At 41.9% G+C, this 17,805-nt stretch overlaps 1 long non-coding RNA gene across 1 annotated transcript; it reads left to right on the top strand.

Annotated features, from left to right (window-relative positions):
• The first annotated feature begins 1,066 nt into the window (after positions 1-1,066).
• LOC135539069 (uncharacterized) lies at positions 1,067-4,548 on the top strand. The gene is made up of 2 exons (XR_010455546.1): positions 1,067-1,331; positions 2,441-4,548. It is a non-coding gene; the product is annotated as an uncharacterized LOC135539069 (long non-coding RNA).
• The last annotated feature ends 13,257 nt before the right edge of the window (positions 4,549-17,805 follow it).

The following is a 17,805-nucleotide window of genomic DNA, read 5'->3' as shown; positions in this document are numbered from 1 at the left end:
TGTATTACTCAATGAGTATTTTAATCTGATTACTTTTTGATTACTTTCACTTCTAACAGCTGGCATTTTCTAAAATATTTTGAAAGCGTGCAACTAATTGTTACATTTAGTAGCATGACTATTTACAATTTGGGGACTAGTTCAAAAGTATACAGAGCCTATATTTCACATTCATGACCATATTTATTGTATGTGAAAGCATACACAGGGCTCCATTCTAACTTTTCAGTTGGTGTCACAAGCTTATGTTACGGAATCAGGAAACTTAAAACCTCTCTTAACTACCGATCCCGGATACGGGATTGAATTCAACAACATACGGTGTTCGCCACAAATAGTCATATTAAACATTCATGAAAATACAAGTGTCTCACATGCTTCAAAAGCCTAGAATCTTGCTAATCCACCTGCATTGTCATATTTAAAAAATAATTTATTGCAAAAGAATAAGATGCGATTATCTGAGCATAGACCCCCATATCAAACTACTTATTCAACCAGCACTTGCATAACAAAGTCACAGATTGTATTGAAATAAATCGCTTACCTTTGAAAATCTTGCTCTGGTTGCAATCCCAAGGCTCATTGTTACACAATGAATGGTCGTTTGTTCGGTTAAATCCATTTTTTATAGCCTAACACGAAACATTTTGTGACCACTTATCGCGTTGAATTTCCTGTCATACAATTTTCAAAGTAACGTCCAACGTAAAGAGACTCTCTTTTCCTCGTCTTTTCCCTCTCTATCCAGTCATGTTTGGTTTACTTGCAATCAACTCTTTGTTAGGGAAGACAATGAACCCTGATGGGCCATTTTGCGGGACCTATTGATATGGTAATACCGATTGGAAGACAACACGCGAGGAGCCCATTGCGCAGCAATTATATGACCACTGTCTCGTTGATTGACTCTATTTTAACCCAATGACCACTGATCTTCTTGAAATCTAGCTGGGTAGATAGCCAATGAGCAGATGTAACTGGAAATATCCCATGATTCATTGTTGTAAGACAAACCTATACACTGGATGCAGGCGTAAAGATCGTTCTTTCGCCATTGCCAATTGAACCGTGAAGGACTGATTCTAATTACGCACAGACGTTTTTCAGTAATTTGCTACTTCAACTGTTTATTTCGCGAATAAAATGGCAAATAAGTCAAAGAAAGTTACCTCTAAGACTAGATACACGAATGTAGAAATGATTTTGGAAGAGATTGACCGGGATAGTGAGACAGATTTGGCAGAGATTGAAGACTCCATCAGCTCCCATAGCTTCGATTCTGAAACTGAGGACTTTTTTTTGAACGGAGAGGACATCGTTTTGGACTGGTAAGTTGCTCTCATGCTAAATGCCGTTGTTTGACTTTTATATAAAATATTATTAGTGATTGTTTTTACATTTTATTTGCAAAAATGGCTAAAGTACACGTTAGCTAGCCATTGTGAGTGAGGGCCTATTTCTTTGAGAACGCATGGTAGCCTAATAGCCTATTTTGAGGCAGGCCCATTTCACCTTTGCAATTGATGTGGAACAGCACTTTTTATACATGTTTATTATAGCTGTTTTTACATTTTATTAGGAATATATAGAGATGTAATAAAATGGCTAAAGTACACGTTAGCTAGCCATTGTGAGTGAGGGCCTGTTTCTTTGGGAAGGCATGGTACCCAAATAGCCTATTTTGAGGCAGGCCCATTTCACTTTTGCAATTGATGTGGAACAGCACTTTTTATACATGTTTATTATAGCTGTTTTTACATTTTATTGGGAATATATAGCGATGTAATAAAATGGCTAAAGTACACGTTAGCTAGCCATTGTGAGTGAGGGCCTATTTCTTTGAGAACGCATGGTAGCCTAATTGCCTATTTTGAGGCAGGCCCATTTCACTTTTGCAATTGATGTGGAACAGCACTTTTTATACATGTTTATTATAGCTGTTTTTACATTTTATTAGGAATATATAGTGTAATGAAATGGCTAAAGTACACGTTAGCTAGCCATTGTGAGTGAGGGCCTGTTTCTTTGGGAACGCATGGTCTACCCAAATAGCCTATTTTGAGGCAGGCCCATTTCACTTTTGCAATTGATGTGGAACAGCACTTTTTATACATGTTTATTATAGCTGTTTTTACATTTTATTAGGAATATATAGCGATGTAATACAATGGCTAAAGTACACGTTAGCTAGCCATTGTGAGTGAGGGCCTGTTTCTTTGGGAACGCATGGTCTACCCAAATAGCCTATTTTGAGGCAGGCCCACGTCAATTGCCAAAGTGATATGGAACAGCACTTTATGTTCCCTGTACTCTATATGTATGTTTATTATAGCTGTTGATACAGGGCTACTCCCTGTACTCTATATGTGTGTTTATTATAGCTGTTGATACAGGGCTCATATGTGAAACTATTCTAACTGAACATTATCTTTCACAGTGGCACTGACTCCGACTGGGAGCCCCCAGTGCCAAGGTGTCCACCCCCCCCTCTGAAGCTGGTTCATCCTGTACCCCTGCTGTCTCTGGCTCCACACCTCCTGGGTCATCTAGAGGTGTGAAGAGGAAGAGGGGAAGTGTGCCACCCACTAACAGAGGGACAGAAGGGCGTTGGCACACCGTCCTAGAAGATGATGTGGAGCCACCACAACCAACTTTTAGGCCGATAAGGAAGCCAGGGCCTCAGGTGAACCCGACCTCCAATTACACCCCCCTTCAGCTTTTCCAACTGTATTTTACCACATCTGTTGTAGGTTCGCTCATGTCCAACACTAATAAGAATGGGAAGAAGAAACAAGCGGGCAAAAAGGTAGCATGGAAGCCCATATCCATGTCAGAGTTTTTCTGCTACCTTTCTCTGGTCATCTACATGGGGCTGGTGAAGCTGAAAAGCCTGAAGGACTACTGGAAAACATCAGCTCTGTACAAATTGCCTTTCCCCATGACTGTTATGTCCTGAAAGAAGTTTCTGATGATTTCACAGGCGCTTCACATCAGTGACCCAAAGGTTGATGACGCGCTAATCGGCTACTACAATGTTCTCCACAAGACAATGAAATGGTACAAGACCTTCTTCTATCATTTCATCGACATCGCCGTAGTGAATGCATTCATCCTACACAAGGAAATGGCAACGAGCTGTGGAAAGCCCTACCTCTCACAGAAAGACTTCAGAGAGCAGCTCATCAAGGAGCTTGCTGGCTACAGCACCACTGCAGCAAGCCCTGTCCCTTCTGCTCCTGCCACAAGTGTTCATCTGCCCAAATATATTTGTGCAGGCATGGATGTGCCTAAGGGCCAAAAGGGCACAGCATGGAGGCGTTGCTGTGTTTGCAAGATGAAGTCTCCCATCACATGCAGCACATGCTCAGTGACCCTCTGCTTTACATCAGAGAGAGACTGCTATGGCATCTGGCATCAGCAGCAGAACATTGTCTAGAGTTTTGGCAATGTTGGTGGGGTTATATGGCAAAGTGGGTCTGCGGTCTAGCTGAGAACACCAGTCTGCGGTCTAGCTGAGAACACCAGTCTGCGGTCTAGCTGAGAACACCAGTCTGCGGTCTAGCTGAGAACACCAGTCTGCGGTCTAGCTGAGAACACCAGTCTGCAGTCTAGCTGAGTACACCAGTCTGCATTCTAGCTGAGCTAGGGTCATTATGTTAGATTTATTTATTTATATAGTATTTTTCCTGTCTTACCTGGTGTCTTGTGTGAATTTAAGTCTGCTCTCTTTCTCTCCTTCTTTCTCTCGGTGGACTTGAACCCCTGGGACAATGCTTCAGGACTACCTGACATGATGACTCCTTGCTGTCCCCAGTCCACCTGGCCTTGCCGCTGTTCCAGTTTCAACTGTTCTGCCTGCTGCTATGGAACCCTAAACTGTACATTTTTTCTCCTGGGGTGCTGTCCTGTTGCACACTACAAAAACACTGTGATCTCCACCCCTCATTGCCTTGTTTCTTCCTAGGTTTTTGCCTTTCTAGGTTGTTTTTCTTAGCCACCGTGCTTCTACACCTGCATTGCATGCTGTTTGGGGTTTTAGGCTGGAGCTATGTAAATAGATTTGATAGAGGACTGAGGGTGTGTAAAAGTGTGTAAATAGTTACCCATGTTTATTTGTAAATGTATGTATATATTTAGTTTTTCAAAAATAAAAAAATCAAAAAAAAATTCAAAAAATTTTTTTTAATTTTTTTTTTCTTCAATTTTTTTACTTTTTTTGGTGGGGGGTGTGTTAGAATACCATTTTGGTATTTTGTATATAGTTATTGGTTTCACAATGTGTACTTCACCAATTTGGCCACTTGGGTACATTTGGGTAACTTGTGTGGGACACCTGGGTGACGTCACAATAAATGTTATGTAGCACACTCATTTTGGAAGTTATCATTTTAAAATTTTGCACAGGTACTGTTGCCCTCTTAATTTTTGCACTAAAATTGTCCCCATCGTCGTATCTGAATTTTTGTTTTATCTTGTTCATTTGAAAGATGATGATACAAAAATAAATAGAAAAAACTAATGTTTTTTCCCATAGTTTTATCTAAACCAGATCTATTGTGTGTTTTTCTCCTACATTCAATTCACATTTACACAAACTTCAGAGTGTTTTCTTTCAAATGGTACCAAGAATATGCATATACTTGGTTCTGTGCCTGAGCTACAGGCTGTTAGATTTGGGTATGTCTTCAGGCAGAAATTGCACAAAGTAGGAGGGTAGTCTTAACAGGTTCAAATGAGTAGTCTAATGAGCTTACCTAAACCCATGCAAAATGCTTTATTGTAAGTGTACTAGACTCCTAAAATTGTATGATTCAAGAAATAAATGGTTTAACGTGTTCACGCAACACGTTCCCCAAGGGCACCCACCCCCTCAACTCAAAAAGTGAGGCACAGAATGCAAAAATATTCTTAGAAATATTTAACCTACACACATTAACAAGTCCAATAGCTCAAATGAAAGATAAACACCTTGTTCATCTACCCAGCGAGTCAGATTTCTAAAATGTTTTACGGCGAAAACATAGCACGTATGTATGTCAAACCACCACAAAGACACAGACGATATGTAGCCATTTTGTCGAACAAAAGATGCAATCACAAACGCAGGATTAAAAGAAAAGTAATTCACTGATCTTTTGAAAATCTTCATCAGATGACAGTAATAGGACATATTATACAGTACATTTATGTTTTTTTCAATAATATGCTATTTATATCCATAAATCTCAGTTACATTGACGCCATGTTCAGAAAATGCAAAAAAATGTCTGGAGAAATTATAGATATCTGGCGTTATCTGGCGTTATACACTGCTTCTTAATGCAATCGCTTTGTCACATTTATTTTTAAGGTTACAGAAATCGTTCACTATTCAATAATCTGAGACGGTGCTCAGACATAAGCAATATTTCTCCGCTATGTTGGAGTCAACAGAAACACAAAATTACAACATAAATATTCCCTTACCTTTGATGGTCTTCGATCAGAATGTAGTGGAAGGAGTCATACTTACCCAATACATCGTTTGGTTTCAAGTCGTGTGTCTTTGTATTAGCATATGCTACAAGTTCCAACTGAAATGCTTCCAAAATGACTTCTTGTCCCGAACAGTTGCGCATCAAAACTTCAAAATTACATATATGTCGACTAAACTGGTCAAACTAAGTGCAGAATCAAGCTTTAGGATGTTATTAACGTACAAAACAATTGGCGATTCAACCGGACAAAAGCAATTCCTCTCAGACAATCTGGAACGGAGGAATGACTGTGTACAATTCGCACCAGAACGCGCATCTGTTTTCTCGCGACACGCACAATTTTGCCTGCCAAAGGGTCAAAGCTCGCGGGATTTGCTGAAAGAGGACATCTCGCGGAAGACATAGAAACTGTTCCCAGATCCATAGCTGGTTGGGAAAGGTGGGGGCGATGACGTCAAAGTTGGCCCAACTTTCCTGATGAGAAATCTAGTTTGGGAGTTTGGCTGCCCTGTGAGTTCTGCTATACATACAGACATAATGCACACGGTTTTAGAAGCTTTAGAGTGTTTTCTATTCAATAATCATTATTATATTATGCATATATTAGCAATTTTGGACAGATTTTTTTTCAGTTTACTATGGGCACGCAATTCATCCAAAGGGGGCAGTATTGTCCCCAGCCTTAACAGGTTTTAAACTAATTATGTTCAAGGAGGAATGCATGAATCAAGATACTTTGATGTAGATGTTCCAGAATTTTGGCCAATAATATCAACAGATAATTCATGTCAGACTAATTCACCACCTGAGGAAGGGGTTAGTTCGCCAACTCTAAATATAGCAGAACTGTTGCTGATAGTTTGACGTGTAATTGATAGTCCTACCTTACAGTAATTTTTATGTAGGCTATAGTAAATACATACGCTGCAAAGCAGCAAGCAGCAACTATGGAGTTGAGAAGACTCTCTGATTGACCAGTGGGCCAGGGGTGAATTGTTTGGCAGCCTTACCTTTTCATTTAATCAATTAGAATATTGGAATTAATTGGAATCAAGCCATCCATCCTTGACTGGCAATCAGCAGGACAATTGTGAATCTTGAGAGCATGTGAAAAGTCTTGAGGGTGCGCGAAATTACAGCAATTGATACAGCAATTCCTATTGATATTAAATTTAGTAGTCCTAAATGTGATCTGCTGTTTTTAAGAATGTAAGAAATACAGGCTGATTACAGTTACTTAATTTTTGTCATGGGATAACGTAATCCCCGTGACATGTAATCTGTTACTACCCAAAACTTCCCACATGTGGCAATGGTGTGAAAACTCCACAGACAATCGATAACTTAAGGTTACTAGCGTAACCCTAGTTATCTCATAATATGAGGGAGGAATACCACGTGGGACATGAACTTTCTAGGAGGGGGCCACATGAGGCTTCAATCACTCAATGTCTGTTGTAGACAGAGAGGAAGCGTGACGACTAGTGGGGGAACCCACTCTTTATTAGGCGCCATGGTCCAGCCCTCTGACCTTCTCTAGCATACGTTTTCTTCCTTACTCTGTAGCAAGAAGTGGAACACGGTGAGATACAGGTGCCACACTGGCCGTTGATGTATGCTACTACAGTCGTATTGTCGGACCTGATTATGATGTGACAATTCCAAAGAAAATATGTTTTAGGTACTAGAAGAACTTTAATAATCTTGAGGCAATTTACCTGAGAATGACGGAGTTGTGGGGGCCACAATCCGTTCCCTGCTCTCCCCTCGTGGACTGTTCCCCACCCAGTAAGAGATGCATCTGTCCTCACCACTTTCCTCGCAGACACTACCCCTGGAGGAGTGCCTCTGGCGATGATCGAGGGATATCTCCAGTGGTGGAGAGCCGTTATGCATTGTTGGGATACCGTTATCCTCTGATGGAGGCGAGACGGGGACACAGCTATGAAATCCTCAATAGTCCCAACAGAACTACTGAGACAGTGGAGGCCATCAACCCCAGCATAAGCTAACAAGAGTAGAAACCGAGTTGGCTGTCTGCTGCTGGTATTGCTTGGATCGCAACTTTGCTCTATAGTGGAGATTTCCTGCTATAGTGTTTGAACTAAGTCGCCTCTTGCTACTGAAAGCAAAAATCTGTTGAAGGTGGGTGGTTTCACAGCTAACTACAGCCTGTAAATCCTTGTAATTGTGGACAGGATCCAGGAATGAACTGCACATACGCATCAGGTCTCCATTCTTTTTGAATGAAGTTGCCCACCGGCCTGATGAAGTTGCCCACAGTCCTGATGAAGCTCCCCCACCAGTGGTGCCGATTCACCCTCTGGCGGCGAAATGAGGAGTCACCCTTTGGTTATATTTATTTTCTGTGCTGTTGGCAAGGCACTGGGGTGTAACAGAGGTACAGATGTGGGATCTTTATTTGACCTATATTGTCACAGCAAAATAATCCTGCTTAGTCCATAATGTTGCTTGATCGGTGGTTTGATTATTAGCTGGCCAAAAATAGCCTACAAGAAAAGTACAATACTGTTAATATAACCTTGTGTTTGTGTGGATGATGCTGCCACCACCATGCTTCACTGTGGGGATGGTGTTCTCAGGGTGATGAGAGGTGTTAGATTTGCGCCAGACATAACGTTTTACATGAAGCTCTGTTTTAGTCTCATCTGACCAGACTACCTTCTTCCATATGTTTGGGGAGTCTCCCACATGCCTTTTGGCGAACACCAAAAATGTTTGCTTATTTTTTCCTGGCCACTCTTCCATAAAGCCCAGCTCTGTTTAGTGAAAGGCTTAACTTCTTGAAACTCCCCAAACCGGATCCGGGTTTGTGACTAAGCCTCAGGCTCATTAGCATAACGCAACGTTAACGATTTCTGAAAATCGCAAATAAAATTAAAATAATGCGTTTGCTCTCAAGCTTAGCCTTTTCTTAACAACACTGTCATCTCAGATTTTCAAAATATGCTTTTGAACCATAGAAATTGACTAATTTGTGTAAGAGTATGCAAAGCTAGCATAGCATTTTGTGTAGCATGTAGCACGCAACATTTTCACAAAAGCCAGATAACCAAATAAATAAAATCATTTACCTTTGAAGAGCTTCTGATGTTTTCAATGAGGAGACTCCCAGCCACATACCAAATGCGCAGTGTTTCCTGAAAGCGTCTGTGTGTAGGAGAAATCGTTCTTATTTAGGGGCATCATAGCAAAGGGGGTGAATAGATATGCTTGCACCACTTTTCCGTTTTTTTTTTTTTTTTTTTTTTAAACAAGTCCTTTTTTTCACTTCACCAATTTGGACAATTATGTTTATGTTCATTACATGAAATCCAAATAAAAATCAATTTAAATTACAGGTAGTAATGCAACATAATAGGACACACTCCAAGGGGGATGAATACTTTTGCAAGGCACTGTTAAGGAGCCTTTTTGGTCCTAGACTTGGTGCTCTAGTACTGCTTGCATGTGCGGAAGCAGAGAAAACAGTCTATGACTTCGGTGACTGGAGTCTTTGACAATTTTTTGGACTTTCCTCCTAGTATATATGTAGGTCCTGGATTGCTGGAAGCTTGGCCCCAGTGATGTACTGGGTCGTAAGCACTACCCTCTGTAGCGCCTTACAGTCAGATGCCGAGCAGTTCCCATACCAGGCAGTCAGGTCGCTCATGATGTTGCAGCTATAGAACTTTTTGAGGATCTGGGGACCAATGACAAATCTTTTCAGTCTTCTGAGGGGAAAAGGGTGTGTTCAGACCATGATAGTTTGTTGGTGATGTGTACACCAACGAACTTGAAACTCTTGACCCGATCCACTACAGCCCCGCAATGTTAATTCAGCCTTTTCAGCCTGACCTCCGCCCCCTTTTTCTACTTATTTTCTTTGCGCAAATGATGGGGATTTGGGCCCGTTCCTGAAATCAGTACATCCTTCGCGTCGGACTCGATAAAGAAAAAGTTACATGTATGTGTCTACATCAAGTACCTCGTACCCTTGTGTATTGACTCTTTACTGGTACCCTGTGTATATAACCAAGTTATCATTAGTCATTGTGTATTTATTTGTACTTGTATTATGTGTAACCTTTCTATTATTTCTCTATTATCTTTGAAATCAAATCAAATTTTATTTGTCACATACACATGGTTAGCAGATGTTAATGCGAGTGTAGCGAAATGCTTGTGCTTCCAGTTCCGACAATGCAGTAATAACCAACAAGTAATCTAACTAACAATTCCAAAACTAATATCTTATACACAGTGTAAGTGGATAAAGAATATGCACATAAAGATATGAATGAGTGATGGTGCAGAGCAGCATAGGCAAGATACAGTAGATGGTATCGAGTACAGTATATACATATGAGATGAGTATGTAAACAAAGTGGCATAGTTAAAGTGGCTAGTGATACATGTATTACATAAGGATGCAGTAGATGATAGAGTACAGTATATACGTATACATATGAGATGAATAATGTAGGGTATGTAAACATTATATTAGGTAGCATTGTTTAAAGTGGCTAGTGATATATTTTACATCCTTTCCCATTAATTCCCATTATTGAAGTGGCTGGAGTTGAGTCAGTGTGTTGGCAGCAGCCACTCAATGTTAGTGGTTGCTGTTTAACAGTCTGATGGCCTTGAGATAGAAGCTGTTTTTCAGTCTCTCGGTCCCAGCTTTGATGCACCTGTACTGACCTCGCCTTCTGGATGATAGCGGGGTGAACAGGCAGTGGCTCGGGTGGGTGTTGTCCTTGATGATCTTTATGGCCTTCCTGTAACATCGGGTGGTGTAGGTGTCCTGGAGGGCAGGTAGTTTGCCCCCGGTGATACGTTGTGCAGACCTCACTACCCTCTGGAGAGCCTTACGGTTGTGGGCGGAGCAGTTGCCGTACCAGGCGGTGATACAGCCCGCCAGGATGCACTCAATTGTGCATCTGTAGAAGTTTGTGAGTGTTTTTGGTGACAAGCCGAATTTCTTCAGCCTCCTGAGGTTGAAGAGGCGCTGCTGCGCCTTCTTCACGATGCTGTCTGTGTGAGTGGACCAATTTAGTTTGTCTGTGATGTGTATGCCGAGGAACTTAAAACTTACTACCCTCTCCACTACTTTTCCATCGATGTGGATAGGGGGGTGTTCCCTCTGCTGTTTCCTGAAGTCCACAATCATCTCCTTTGTTTTGTTGACGTTGAGTGTGAGGTTATTGTCCTGACACTACACTCCTCCTCCATGTAGGCCGTCTCGTCGTTGTTGGTAATCAAGCCTACCACTGTTGTGTCGTCCGCAAACTTGATGATTGAGTTGGAGGCGTGCGTTGCCGCGCAGTCGTGGGTGAACAGGGAGTACAGGAGATGCCTCAGAACGCACCCTTGTGGGGCCCCAGTGTTGAGGATCAGCGGTGTGGAGATGTTGTTGCCTACCCTCACCAACTGGGGGCGGCCCGTCAGGAAGTCCAGTACCCAGTTGCACAGGGCGGGGTCGAGACCCAGGGTCTCGAGCTTGATGACGAGCTTGGAGGGTACTATGGTGTTAAATGCCGAGCTGTAGTCGATGAACAGCATTCTCACATAGGTATTCCTCTTGTCCAGATGGGTTAGGGCAGTGTGCAGTATGGTTGAGATTGCGTCGTCTGTGGAAAGTTAACCACAGATACCCTAAAAAACGACTTAATTAGTATATTAAAGTATTTTTACTAGGGTACTTTACATCACTGGTCCTCGTGCGTTACTTGCAAACACAAGCAGGAAAACAGTCATTCAAGTCGCGCTGAGGATAGCTCAGAGAGCTTTTGATCTCTGTTTTTGACAGATGTTATGTGATTGGAGCTTCCAGTAGTCCCCTCCCTGAAGGGGTTGAACCCATATGTGAGATACCGAAACTAGTATTTGAAAGACAACTGGAACAGTTTTGTCTTGTAGTTTAATCAAAATCACAATGCATATAGTTCATGAATCACAACAGTCAGCATGTGTTTTTCAAGTTGCACAATACTTTCATTGGAAATGGTGGTCTCTTCCCACGACGCGAGCTGAAAAACAACAATATATTACATCCAACCCACCCCTAATTGCTTTTATTTTTAGAAATGTACAACATGTATTCTCCCAATGTCAGTCTGCTGTAAACATATGTGTTAACAATATAGAGGCTATCATAACCAATCTGTCTTCCAGTAACATCAGCGTTTCATAAGGAGGCTTGCTGTGAGACAGGACAAATGCTGTTTTAATGCATTGTTGATTGACTACAGCATGGGAACCCAGGATCTACATCCCAAATGACACCCTATTCCCTATATAGTGCACATAGGGCAATGGTCAAAAGTAACGCACTAAATAAGGAAAAGGGCACAATTTGGGACGCACTGAGAATAATAACCCTGTGACTTTAGCAGCCTATCAGTGGGACAGAGGGGCCTAAACCTTCCCAGTGGACAGGAGGAAAGCTGTTTCCCTGGCACAATGCTCCACTTGCAGATGACATGTTTCTGTACAACGTAGCAACATCCAAGTTGGCATCCCACTAGTGAGAGGAAAGACCTCAATAGTTGATTGCTCTAAAACATGCACTGAGTAAAATGGCCTGCTTCAGAGTATGTAAATGCATGTCAGAATGTCTTCAATGATAAAAAGCTCAGAATTGACCTGTCATGATAAAAACAGAGCTTTTACCTGTCTTGATCAGTCAGCTCTGGAAGGACATGGATCTTTACATGCTAATAGCTTGTAACACCTTGTCCATTGACCTGTTATCATCACCCAGTTCAGCACAGCACAGCAGTCAGTCTCCTCCAAATATTTATTTAGTAGGCCTATCACCAGCCTTTGGAATTCATATATTTTAAAAACATCTTATTAAGAATGATAGGGATCATATTAAAGATCCAACATCAAATCAAGCTCCAATTCAAACTGTATTTGAAGTGCATTTAAAATAGCAACACAAACTCAAGAATAATTAAAAAGATCAACAAAAATATATTTTTTTATTTAACCAGGTAGGCAAGTTGAGAACAAGTTCTCATTTACAATTGCGACCTGGCCAAGATAAAGCACAGCAGTTCGACACATACAACAACACAGAGTTACACATGGAGTAAAACAAACATACAGTCAATAATACAGTAGAAAAATGAGTCTATATACAATATGAGCAAATGAGGTGAGATAAGGTAGGTAAAGGCAAAAAAGGCCATGGTGGCGAAGTAAATACAATATAGCAAGTAAAACACTGGAATGGTAGATTTGCAGTACAATAATATGCAAAGCAGAAATCAAAATAATGGGGTGCAAAGGAGCTAAATAAATAAATAAAGTAGGGGAAGAGGTAGTTCTTTGGGCTAAATTATAGATGGGCTATGTACAGGTGCAGTAATCCGTGAGCTGCTTTGACAGCTGGTGCTTAAAGTCAGTGAGGGAGGTGTGTTTCCAGTTTCAGAGATTTTTGTAGTTCTTTCTAGTCATTGGCAGCAGAGACCTGGAAGGAGAGGTGGCCAAAGGACGAATTGGTTTTGGGGGTGACCAGAGAGATATACCTGCTGGAGCGCGTGCTACAGGTGGGTGCTGCTATGGTGACCAGCGAGCTGAGATAAGGGGGGACTTTACCTTGCAGGGTCTTGTAGATGACCTGGAGCCAGTGGATTTGGCGACAGGTATGAAGCGAGGGCCAGCCAACGAGAGCGTACAGGTCGCAGTGGTGGGTAGTATATGGGGCTTTGGTGACAGAACGGATGGCACTGTAATAGACTGCATCCAATTTATTGAGTAGGGTATTAGAGGCTATTTTGTAAATGACATCGCTGAAGTCGAGGATCGGTAGGATGGTCAGTTTTACAGCATGAGTGAAGGATGCCAATTCTAGATTTCACTTTGGATTGGCGATGTTTGATGTGAGTCTGGAAGGAGAGTTTACAGTCTAACCAGACACCTAGGTATGTGTAGTTATCCACATATTCTAAGTCAGGACCGTCCAGAGTAGTGATGCTGGACGGGCGGGCAGGTGCAGGCATCGATCGGTTGAAGAGCATGCATTTAGTTTTACTTGTATTTAAGAGCAGTTGGAGGCCACGGAAGGAGAGTTGTATGGCATTGAAGCTCATCTGGAGGGTTGTTATTAACACAGTGTCCAAAGAAGTGCCATAAGTATACAGAATGGTGTCGTCTGCGTAGAGGTGGATCAGAGACTCACCAAGAGCATGAGCGACATCATTGATGTATACAGAGAAGAGTCGGGCCAATAATTAATCCTTGTAGCACCCCCATAGAGACCACCAGAGGCCCGAACAACAGGCCCTCTGATTTGACACACTGAACTCTATCAGAGAAGTAGTTGGTGAACCAGGCGAGGCAATAATTTGAGAATCCAAGGCTATCGAGTCTGCCGATGAGGATGTACTGATTGCCAGAGTTGAAAGATTTGGCCAGGTCAATGAATACGGCTGCACAGTATTGTTTCTTATCGATGGCGGTTAAGATATCATTTAGGACCTTGAGCGTGAATGAGGTGCACCCATGACCAGCTCTGAAACCATATTGCAAAGCGGAGAAGGTGCGGTGGGATTCGAAATGGTCGGTAATCTGTTGACTTGGCTTTCGAAGACCTTAGAAAGGCAGGGTAGGATAGATATAGGTCTGTAGCAGTTTGGGTCTAGAGTGTCCCCCCCTTTGAAGACGGGGATTACCGCAGCTGCTTTCCAATCTTTGGGAATCTCAGATGACACGAAAGAGGTTGAAAAGGCTAGTAATAGGGGTTGCAACAATTGCGGCAGATAGTAATAGAAATAACACCATTAAGCAAGGGGCACCACCAAGCAAATGGCACCATGAAGACCAAGGAGCTCTCCAAACAGGTCAGGGACAAAGTTGTGTAGAAGTACAGATCAGGGTTGGGTTATAAAAAAATATCAGAAACTGAACATCCCACGGAACACCATTAAATCCATTATTAAAAAATGGAAAGAATATGGCACCACAACAAACCTCCCAAGAGAGGGCCGCCCACCAAAATTCACAGACCCTGCAAGGAGGACATTAATCAGAGAGGCAACAAAAGACACCAAAAATAACCCTGAAGGACCTGCAAGGACCTGCAAGCTCCACAGTGGAGATTGGAGTGTCTGACCATAGGACCCCTTTAAGCCGCACACTCCACAGAGCTGGGCTTTACGGAAGAGTGGCCAGAGTAAAAAACATTACTTTACCCTTTCCCACATACCATCACACAGGTGTGATCATTCTACAGTTGTCCCTGAAGCATATGATCACATTCGTGTGATTAGAACGCATTTGGAATGGCCAGTTTCGAATGACACAACAATTAGCATTTGAGCTGGCAATACTTTTTTCAGAAACTATCTACACAAACACAGTCCTTACAAAGTTCTGTCCAGAATGTGAGCAGTTTATTTTTGGATGCAATGTTCAGATATTCACAGAAGTATCAATACCATAACACAATCATCCAACTGGAAATATGTAAGCTACATTTGCCCTAAAGCTAACTGAGGAAAGATTGAAGCAACACAAGCAGTCATATTTTTATAACTCTTGGCTGACAAACTACAATATAAAATAGCAAACAGCAATTACAATTTATATTTATTCACATCACGGGTGAGCTCACCATTGATCTAAATAATTGAGTAAAACACTTTCTAGAAATTGAAAGTAATCCGATAATTAGTGTCAGCACGCTTCCTTGCCTTTTTTCCTCAAAGAAACCAAAGATAATAAGAGAAGACAAGATGAGTTTGGTCTGTTTATAGTATGCATGTTGAAGGTGTGTGTCATCTACCATCGTTCACATCACACCATTCACTTCATGAAGTTCTCCAAAAATGAGTGAACCCTTACTCACCTCACTTTGTTATAGCATCTTTGGTCCGACAGACGATTTCGTGAAACCCAGAATGCATTGTATGTCAACAAACATGGCTCCACATGAGCTTAGCTCATCATAATCAGAACAACCTTAAAGTATTTTACACACATAATATGTGCCCATTACAATCTATGCATGAATTGGAATGCATGATTTATCATCCGGTACTTGAAAACATGTGAATGAAATAGTAAATATATCAATAATACCACACAAAATATTTTCTGATAGTGATTTATTGATACAAATGTCGCGTGCCGACAGTCAATTACGTAACCTCTCACTCCCACTCTAAGCCATTCAGTGTTGTTGTTTATGTATGTAGCTAGTGAGCTAAGCTGTAGCATTAGGACTGTCTTTCAAAAGGAGACAACTCACAAATGCAGAAATTGTGGAGATTTTTTAAAATTATGACAATGAGTTTGAAAGTCAGGAATCAGATTCTGACAGTGAGGAGCTGCCCCCCCAGCCATTGAGAACCCTAAATCTGAGGACCCCTTGTCCACTTCAAAGTCCCAGTTCTCTTTGAAGATGCTGGTGGTGATGGAGGCAGACCGACAGTGGATGAATTACATGAGTTCTGTGGTAGCTGGAAGGATGCCAGCCATTTCACCCCTCCTGGCACTGCTGTTTGCTTTGATGAGTCCCAGTCTGGAGTGCAATGCTCCTTGCCATTTCCATCTGAGGCAGAATGCTTCAAGTTGTTTCTGACACAGGATCTGGTGGGAGACCAATCGCTATGCCTTGGAGCTACAGGAGAAGAGAGAGCCAGCAGTGGGGGGACAACCACAATTAGTGAAATGTATACCTTCCTGATGACAGTCCTTCTCATGGGGATCATAAAGTAGAATTCCCTAAGAGAATACTGGAGCACAGACCCTATGTTTGCAACTCCCTTCTTTGCCACCCTCTTTCACCAAGACTGCTTCCTAGTTCTGCTGCGATGACTGCATTTCGTCAACAATGCTACTGCTATCCTAAATGACCCATTACACAAAATAAGAAATGTTCTTACCAGACTAACAATAGCATTTGGTTGAGTATTTGTTCCAAACAAGGACCTTTTCATTGATGAGTATGAGGGGCTTGGGATGTCCGGGTCCGTGGTGATGACCATGCTGGTTTGTGGACAATTGTTACAGCAGTCCCACACTCTTCGAGCATCTGGTCTCCAACAGCACAGGTGCCTGTGGCACAGTCACGTAAAACAGGAAGGGGATGCCGCCATTCGGATGCAGGAAGATGCAGAGAGGGGAGATAAAGTTCAAGGAGAACGGTCAACAGCTGGCAGTAAAGTGCCATGACAAACGAGACATCCATGTCCTCTCCATTGTCCATACAGTAGCCATGTCAGCCACAGGGAATGTGGACCATTTGACGGGAGAGAGAAAAATAAAACCAGACTGCGTGACTTGACTATAACCTCAAATGGGGCCAGAGGATAAGGTGGACATGATAAACAGCTTTGTGGAATGCACTCAGAAAATGACCAAGTTGTATAAGAAGATATTCTTCAACGCAGCCCTCAACGGCCACATAGTTCACCACCAACTAACAGGTGAGATGGATACTGAACAAGGGACTTTTTGTAATTGGACATTCAGTTCACTTGCAGAAACTATTAACTTAGTAAGGCACTTACTTTGATAGAAATGCAGCCTCGATTTGAACCAGGGTGTCTCTAGTGACACGTCTAGCACTGAGATGCTGTGCTATAAACCGCTGCACCACTTGGGAGTCATAAGGCCAGGGTAGCTTTAAAATACACCACATGCTAATACTTCTGACGCAATTAGCATTGTTTTCCATAGCTAATAGAAGAATGTAGCTAGCTACATGAGCACGATTGAAGGTTATGAAATGAGAAACATTACCTCGCATGTCTGCAGTTATGAGGAATATAGACAAATATTTACGCTCCGTACATACAGTGAGCTGCAGTAGAAATGTATAACACGACATACAGAAACAATTGTAATGTAATAAAGCACTTACTTCAATAGAAGCGCACTCTGGATTTGAACATGGGTGTCTGTAGTGATGCCTCTAGCACTGGGATGCTGCGTCTTAGACAGCTGCGCCACTTGGGAGTCATACGGCAGGGTAGCATCAAAATACATCACATGCTAATTCTTCTCTGACGCAATAAGCATTGTGTTCCAGAGCTAAAAGTATAATGTAGCTAGCTACCTAAGCATTGAGTATAAGCCCATAAAGGTTCTGAAGTAATGTAATGTTAGTAATGTTAGTAATGTAGTAATGTTAACTCGCATGTCCGCGGTCATAAGGAATATACACAAAAATATTATGCTACAGTAGAAACGACATGCAGAAACTATTATAACCTAATAAGGCACACATTTCCAAAGTTATTATTGGTAACGAAAACAACTATGACTGCAATGCAGGCAACAGACGGAGAATGTGAACACGTGTGCAGGA

The sequence above is a fragment of the Oncorhynchus masou genome, unplaced genomic scaffold (assembly GCF_036934945.1).
Source record: "Oncorhynchus masou masou isolate Uvic2021 unplaced genomic scaffold, UVic_Omas_1.1 unplaced_scaffold_2725, whole genome shotgun sequence".
Taxonomy (NCBI): domain Eukaryota; kingdom Metazoa; phylum Chordata; class Actinopteri; order Salmoniformes; family Salmonidae; genus Oncorhynchus; species Oncorhynchus masou.
Note: the sequence above shows the minus strand (reverse complement) of the source record. Positions and strands in the feature narration are given on the sequence as shown.